A 7,797-nucleotide genomic window follows, 5' to 3' on the forward strand; every position below is an offset into this window, starting at 1 on the left:
AATCTCAGCTCACTGCAACCTCCACCTCCTTGGTTCAAGTGATTCTCCTGCCTCAGCCTCCTGAGTAGCTGGGATTACAGGTGTGTGCAACCACACCAGGCTAATTTTTGTATTTTTAGTAGAGATGGGGTTTCACCATGTTGGCCAGGCTGGTCTCGAACTCCTGACCTCATGATCCGCCCACCTTGGCCTCCCAAAGTGCTGGGATTACAAGCGTGAGCCACCACGCCCAACCTAATTTTTGTATTTTTAGTAGAGATGAGGTTTCACCATGTTGGCTAGGCTGGTCTTGAACTCCTGACCTTAAGTGGTCCACCTGACTTGGCCTCCCAAAGTGCTGAGATTATAGGCATGCACCACCGCACCCAGCCAAGGTGCCATTTTTTTGCTCAAGAAGTTAGAACAAAATTTAAAAGGTGGGTCAGGCACAGTGGCTCACTCCCATAAGCCCAGCACTTTGGGAGGCCGAGGTGGCTGGATTGCCTGAGGTCAGGAGTTCAAGACAAGCCTAGTAAACATGGTGAAACCCCATTTCTACTAAAAATACAAAAATTAGCTGGGCTGGGTGGCTCGCGCCTGTAATCCCAACTACTCTGGAGGCTGAGGTAGGAGAATCACTTGAACCTGGGAGGTGGAGGTTGCAGCGAGCTGAGATGGCACCACTGCACTCCAGCCTGGGCAACAGAGTGAGACTGTGTCTCAAAAACAAAACAAAACAAAAAGCCAGGTGTAGTCCTGCACACCAGTAATCCAGCTACTTGGGAGGCTGGGTGGAAGGATCATTTGAGCCAAGGAAGTCAAGGCTGCAGTGAGCTATGATCACACCACTGCACTCCAGCCTGGGTGACAAAGCAAGACCCTGTCTAAAAAAAATAAAAAATAAAAAATTAAGGCTGATGAGTTAGGGATATTATCTTGGATCATTCGGGTAGGCCCACTAATCATAAGGGTCTTTAAAAGAGGGACGTGGCTGGGTGCAGTGGCTCACTCCTGTAATCCCAGCACTTTGGGAGCCCGAGGCAGGTGGATCACCTGAGGCCAGGAGTTCAAGACCAGACCGGCCAACATGGCAAAACCCTATCCCTACTAAAAATAACAAAAATTAGCTGGACATGGTGGTGGGTGCCTGTAATCCCAGTGACTTGGGAAGCTGAGGCAGGAGAATCGCTTGAACCCGGAAGGTGGAGGCTGCAGTGAGCCAAGATTGAGCCACTGCACTCCAACCTGGGCAACAGAGTGAGACTCTGTCTCAAAAATAAAAAATAAAACAAAAGAGGGATGCAGGAAGGTCTGATTCATGGAAGATGTGAGGATGGACATAGAGGTCAGAGAAGAGAGGATGCCATGGTGCTGGCTTTGAAGTTTGAAGACGGAGGAACGGCCATGAGCCAAGGAATTGGGGCGGCTTCCCAAAGCTTGAAAAGGCAAGGAAACAGACTCTCCCCTAGAGCCTCCAGAAGAAACACAGCGCTGCCACCCCATTTTCGACGTCTAACCTCTAGAATTGCATTCTAATAAACTTGTGTTGTTTTAAGCCACTAAGTTCGTGGTAAGTTGTTGTAGCGGCAACAAGAAAATAACAGACTCTCCAATTCCTCAGAGTCATTCTCAGACGTTATGGTAGCTTTTATTTTATTTTATATTTTATTTTATATTTTATATTTTATTTATTTTATTTTATTTTATTTTATTTATTTTATTTTATTTTATTTTATTTATTTTTTGAGACAGAGTCTCACTCACTCTGTTGCCCAGGCTGGAGTGCAGTGGTGCGATCTCAGCTCACTGCAACCTCCGCCTCCTGGGTTCAAGCAAGTCTCCTGCCTCAGCCTCCTGAGTAGCTGAGATTACAGGTGTGCACCACCACGCCCGGCTAATTTTCTTTAAAATTTTTGGTAGAGATAAGGTCTCACTATGTTGTCCAGGCCAATCTTAAATTCCTGGGCTCAAACAATCCTCTCGCCTCAGCCTCCCAAAGTGCTAGGATTACATGTGTCAGCCACTGGACCTGCTCTGCCTTTTTTTTTTTTTTTTTTTTTTTTTTGAGATGGAGTCTCACTCTGTCACCCCAGTCTGGAGTGCGGTGGCCCAATCTTGGCTCACGGCAACCTCCACCTCCCAGGTTCAAGCGATTCTCCTGCCTCAGCCTCCCGAGTAGCTGGGACTATAGACGCGTGCCACCACGCCCGGCTAAAATTTTTTTTGTGTTTTAAGTAGTGACAGTGTTTCACTGTGTTATCCAGGCTGGTCTCAATTTCCTGACCTTGTGATCCACCTGACTTGGCCTCCCAAAGTGCTGGGATTACAGGCATGAGCCACCGTGCCCGGCCTAATTTTTGGTCTCACTATGTTGGCCAGGCTGGTCTCGAACTCCTGACCTGAGGTAATCCACCCACCTCAGCCTTCCAAAGTGCTGGGATTACAAGTGTGAGCTATTGTGTTGGGCCCGTTTTGTTTCATTTTCACTTTGAACTATTTTTAGCCTTACAGAAGAGTTGCAAAGACTGTACAGACATTTAAAAAATATCCATCACCTAGGTTCCCCAAATGTTAGAATGTTGCATTGCTTTAGCAACATTTGTTAAAGCTCAGACATTGGCCGGAGCAGTGCCTCATGCCTGTAGTCCTAGCACTTTGGGAGGCTAGGGGGGACGGATCACCTGAGGTCAGGAGTTTGAGACCAGCCTGGCCAACACGGTGAAACCCCGTCTCTACTAAAAGTACAAAAAAGCTGGGCGTGGTGGCGGGCGCCTGTAGTCCCAGCTACTCGGGAGGCTGAGGCAGGAGAATGGCTTGAACCCGGGAGGTGGAGGTTGCAGTGAGCCAAGATCGCGCCATTGCACTACAGCCTGGGTAAGAGAGCGAGACTCTGCCTCAAAAAAACAAAAAACAAAAAACAAACAAACAAAAAAAACCAAGACATTGAGGTGGCACAATACTTTTGACAAAAATGACAGAGTTCATTCAGGTTTTCCCTATTTCCACTAATATCTTTTTCCCACGCCAGGCTGCAGTCAGGGTTACTATGTTGCATTTGGTTGTCATACCTCCTTAGTCTTCTGCAATCTGTGATAGTTTGTTACTTTTTCTTTGTCTTTCCTGATCTGGAAACTAGAAGAATACTAGTCAGTTGTTTTGTAGACAGTCTCTCAATTTGTGTTCCTCTGGTCTGTTATCTTGCTTGGATTGAGGTTATACTTTTTGTGGGGTGGGGGTAGAGAGAATGCCACAGAGAGGCATTGCTCTTCTCATTATATCATACTGGGGGCGTATGATGTCCATATGCCATATCACTGGTGATGTTAACATTTTTTTCTTGAGACAAGGTCTCACTCTGTTGCCCAGGCTGGAGTGCAGTGTTGTAATCATAGTTCACTGCAGCCTTGACCTCCCAGGCTCAAACAGATCCTCCCATTTCAGCCTCCCAAGTAGCTGGGACTACAGACCTGAGCCACCACACCCGAATAATTTAAATCTATCTTTCTTTCTCTTTCTTTTCTTTCTTCCTTTTTTCTTTTTTTTTCTTTTTTTTTTTTTTTACGTAGTTTGGCTCTTGTTGCCCAGGCTGGAGTGCAATGGTGCGATCTTGGCAATTCTCCTGCCTCAGCCTCCTGAGCAGCTGGGATTACAGGTGTGTGTCACCACACCCGGCTGATTTTTGTATTTTTAATAGAGATAGGGTCTCACTGTGTTGGCCAGGCTGGTCTTGAACTCCTGATCTCAGGTGATCCACCCACCTCGGCCTTCCAAAGTGCTGGGATTACAGGCGTAAGCCACCGTGCCTGGCAAGTTTTCATTCTTAAAAAGGGATGTTCTGGATCAGGCGTGGTGGCTCACGCCTGTAATTCCAACACTTTGGGAGGCCAAGACCGGCTGATCACGAGGTCAGGAGATCGAGACCATCCTGGCTAACACAGTGAAGCCCCATCTCTACTAAAAATACAAAAAATTAGCTGAGTGTGGTGGTGGGCGCCTGTAGTCCCAGCTATCCGGGAGGCTGAGGCAGGAGAATGTCGTGAACCTGGGTGGTGGAGCTTGCAGTGAACCGAGATTGCACCACTGCACTCCAGCCTGTGAGGCAGAGCAAGACTCCGTCTTAAATAAATAAATAAATAAAGAGAGGCAGCCAGGCACTGTGGCACATGCCTGTAGTCCCAGCTACTTAGAGGCTGAGGCAGGAGGATTGTTTGAGCCCAGGAGTTCTGGGTTGTAGTGTGTTATGCTGATTAGGTGTCCATACTAAGTTTGGCTTCAATATGGTGAACTCCCAGGCGTGGGAGACTACCAGGTTGCCTAGCAGAGGGTGAACCGACCTAGGCTGGAAATGGAGCAGGTCAAAACTCCCGTGTTGATCAGGAGTGGGATCATGCCTATGAATAGCCACTGCACACGAGCCTCAGTGACACAGTGAGACCCTGTCTTTGAAAAATGAATCAATAAATAGGAAGCACAGCATAAAAGTTTAGAAAAGTCACAACCTGCCAATGTGGTAGAGAAGGGAAGAGCATTTTTTAGGAGAGAAATACAAGCAGGCTGTATTGCCTTGCTAGAGAGCTTTGCCTGACTGAAAGGAAGCCAAGTGCTAACAGCCAAGACAATGGGAAAAAGGCCTTGAAGGCATTTCAGGAGTCTTCAAAACAGCCTCCCCCCATCACAGGCTCTGAGGCATATAAGGAAAGAATGGTTTATTGGGCCAGATCCAGGGCCCTGTCTCCTGCTGAGCCTGGGGACACTGCTCCCCTGCATCCCTGCTGTTCCATCACCAGCCATGACTCACAGGGTCCCAAGTACAGCTTGCCACCACTCCAGAGGATGCAAGCCGTAAACTTTGGCAGCTTTCATGTGGGATTAAGCCTGCAGGTGCACAGAACGCAAGAGTGAAGAAAGCTTAGCAGCTCCCACTTGGATTTCAGAGGATGTGTAGGAAAGCCTGGGTGTCCAGGCAGAAGTCGGCTGCATGGTTGGAGTCCCTACAGAGAGACTCTACTAGGACAGTGCCAAGGGGAAAGGTGGGGTTGGAGGCCCAACACGGAGTCCCCACCAGGGCGCTGCCTAGTGGAGCTGTGAGAAGGGGACCCCTCCCCTCTAGACCCCAGAGTGATAGATCTGCCAGCAGATTGCACCCTGAGCCTACAACAGCTGCAGGCACTAAACTCCAACCTGTGTGAGGAGACATTGGGGCTGGACTTTGCTGCCCAAGACTTTGGGAGCCCTCTCCTTGCACCAGTGTGCCTTGGATGCAGAACATGGAATCAGGGATTATTTTGGAGCTTTAAAGTTTTTTGTTTGTTTGTTTGTTTGTTTGTTTTTTGAGACAGAGTCTTTCTCTGTTGCCCAGGCTGGAGTGCAGTGGTGCAATCTTGGCTGAGGCAACCTTCACCTCCCGAGTTCAAGCAATTCTTCTGCCTCAGCCTCCTGAGTAGCTGGGATTACAGGCACCTGCCACCACACCTGGCTAATTTTTGTATTTTTAGTAGAGACGGGGTTTCACCATCTTGGCCAGGCTGGTCTTGAACTCCTGACCTTGTGATCCACCCACCTCGGCCTCCCAAAGTGCTGAGATGACAGGTGTGAGCCACTGTGCCAGGCCAGAGCTTTAAAGTTTAATGTCTTCTCTGCTGTGTTTCAGACTTCTGTTAAGCCTATTTTCCCTTTCCTTTGCCAGATTTCTCCCTTTTATTTTATTATTATTATTACTATTATTATTATTATTTTTATTATTGTTGTTGTTTTGAGACAAAGTCTCGCTCTGTTGCCAGGCTGGAGTATAGTGGCACGATCTTGGCTCACTGCAACCTCTGCTTCCTGGGTTCAAGCGATTCTCCTGCCTCAGCCTCCCAAGTAGCTGGGACAACAGGCACATGCCACCATACCCAGCTAATTTTTGTATTTTTAGTAGAGACGGGGTTTCACCATGTTGGCCAGGATGATCTTGATCTCTTGACCTCGTGATCTGCCTGCCTCAGCCTCCCAAAGTAGCAGGATTACAGGTGTGAGCCACCGCGCCCAGCCATCATTATTTTTTGAGATAAGAGTCTTGCTTGGTCCAGGCTGGAGTGCAGTTGCACAATCTCAGCTCACTGCAACCTCCACCTCCCAGATTCAAGCAATTCTCCTGCCTTAGCCTTCGAAGTAGCTGGGATTACAGGTGTGTGCCACCATGTCCAGCTAATTTTTGTATTTTTAGTAGAGAAGGGGTTTCGCCATGTTGTCCAGGCTGGTCTTGAACTCCTGATCTCAGGGATCCTCCTACCTTGGCCTCCCAAAGTGCTGAGTTACAGGTGTGAACCACCACACCCGGCCTATTTTATTTGTTTGTTTTTTTGAGACAGATTCTCACTCTGTTGCCCAGGCTGGAGTGCAGTGGTGCAATCTCTGCCTCCCGGGTTCAAGCAATTCTCCTGCCTCAGCTTCCCGGGTAGCTGGAATTACAGGTGCGTGCCACCACTCCCAGTTAATTTTTGTATTTTTAGTAGAGATGGGATTTCACCATGTTGGCCAGGCTGGTCTCTAACTCCTGACCTCAGGTGATCTGCCCACCTCGGCCTCCCAAAGTGCTGGGATTACAGGCGTGAGCCACCACACCCAGCCCTTTTCTTTCTTTTTTTTTTTGAGACAGGGTCTCACTCTTTCGCCCAGGCTGGAGTCTATTGGCACAATCTTGACTCACTGCAGCCTCGACTTTCTGGGCTCAAACGATCCTCCCACTTCTTTTTTTTTAATTTGGGACGGAGTTTCGCTCTTGTCGCCCAGGCTGGAGTGCAATGGTGCAATCTTGGCTCACCACAACCTCTGCCTCCCAGGTTCAAGTGATTCTCCTGCCTTAGCCTCTCAAGTAGCTGGGATTATAGGCATGTGCCACCATGCCCAGCTAATTTTGTATTTTTAGTAGAGACGGGGTTTCTCCATGTTGATCAGTCTGGTCTTGAACTATTGACCTCAGGTGATCTGCCTGCCTTGGCCTCCCAAAGTGCTGGGATTACAGGCGTGAGCCACTGCACTCGGCCTTTTTCTTGAAACATAAAATTAGTCATTTTAATTTTGCAATAATTTCTGTAGTTATTAAACAGGCTATTGAATCCATCCAAAAAACTTAAGATACAATACTTAAGAACAGGGCTCTAAATAACAAGTGCCAGCTCTCTGATCTCATGGCCAACAACCTGAGATTCCTGCCATCTGGTCCCAGTTCAGGACCTTTGCACTTACTGTTAAACACCGCTCCCCGGGCCCCACCCCAGATCTCGCTTCTATCTGGCCTTTGTTCAAATGTTACCTCTTCAGAGGAGCCTTCCATTATCACCCTTTCTAAAATAGCCTCGCTCTCACTTCCCATCCCTTTATTCTGCTCCGTCGTTCTTCATTATGCTGGCCACTATCTCAAATTATCTTTTATTTTTTATTTATTTATTTATTTATTTTTGAGACGGAGTCGCTCTGTCGCCCAGGCTGGAGTGCAATGGCACGACCTCGGCTCACTGCAACCTCCGCCTCCCGAGTTCAAGCGATTCTCCCTCCTCAGCCTCCAGAGTAACAGGGCTTACAGGCGCGCACCGCCACGCCCGGCTAATTTTTGTATTTTTAGTAGAGACGGGCTTTCACCATGTTGGTCAGGTTGGTCTCACACTCCTGACCTCAGGTGATCTGCCCGCCTCAGCCTCCCAAAAGTTCTGGGATTACAGGCGTGATGCACCGCGCCTGGCCTCAAATTATCTTTATTCAGTTAAATGTTTTTATTGTCTCTCCCAGTACAATGTAAGCCCTAGCAGAAGAAGACTTTGCTTTAATCACGTGCTG

Source organism: Pongo abelii, chromosome 20, assembly GCF_028885655.2.
Source record: "Pongo abelii isolate AG06213 chromosome 20, NHGRI_mPonAbe1-v2.0_pri, whole genome shotgun sequence".
Taxonomy (NCBI): domain Eukaryota; kingdom Metazoa; phylum Chordata; class Mammalia; order Primates; family Hominidae; genus Pongo; species Pongo abelii.